Source organism: Nematolebias whitei, chromosome 3 (assembly GCF_014905685.2).
Source record: "Nematolebias whitei isolate Nwh7 chromosome 3, NemWhi1, whole genome shotgun sequence".
Lineage (NCBI taxonomy): Eukaryota > Metazoa > Chordata > Actinopteri > Cyprinodontiformes > Rivulidae > Nematolebias > Nematolebias whitei.
Window position 1 is genome coordinate 60,640,608 of NC_056500.1, and position 392 is coordinate 60,640,999.

The window sequence follows — 392 nt, forward strand, 5'->3', positions numbered from 1 at the left end:
ATCTCCAGGCCAGTGGTCACTCTTTCAGGGATGAAGATGTTCACATTTTGGATAAAGAGGAACGATGGTTTGAGAGAGGAGTAAAGGAGGCCAACTTTGTGAAAATAAATCATCCATCATTAAACAAGGGTGGAGGCCTACGTATTCAATTGTCCCTCTCTTACAATGCTGTTATTGCTAGTGTAGTGAACTAAGCCTCAGGTCAAATCTGGCCCTGAGGGCCTTCCTGGGACAAGAACTGTTACTTCATTGATTTGAGTCCAGAAACACAAAATTAAGTTCATCCAGAGACTTTCTAAGTGTGTCCTGCACTGATCAATTGAAAGAACACTCTCTTTTTTATTATCATTACTATTTTACAAATGTCTTGATAATCAAAAGTGTGTTTAGTT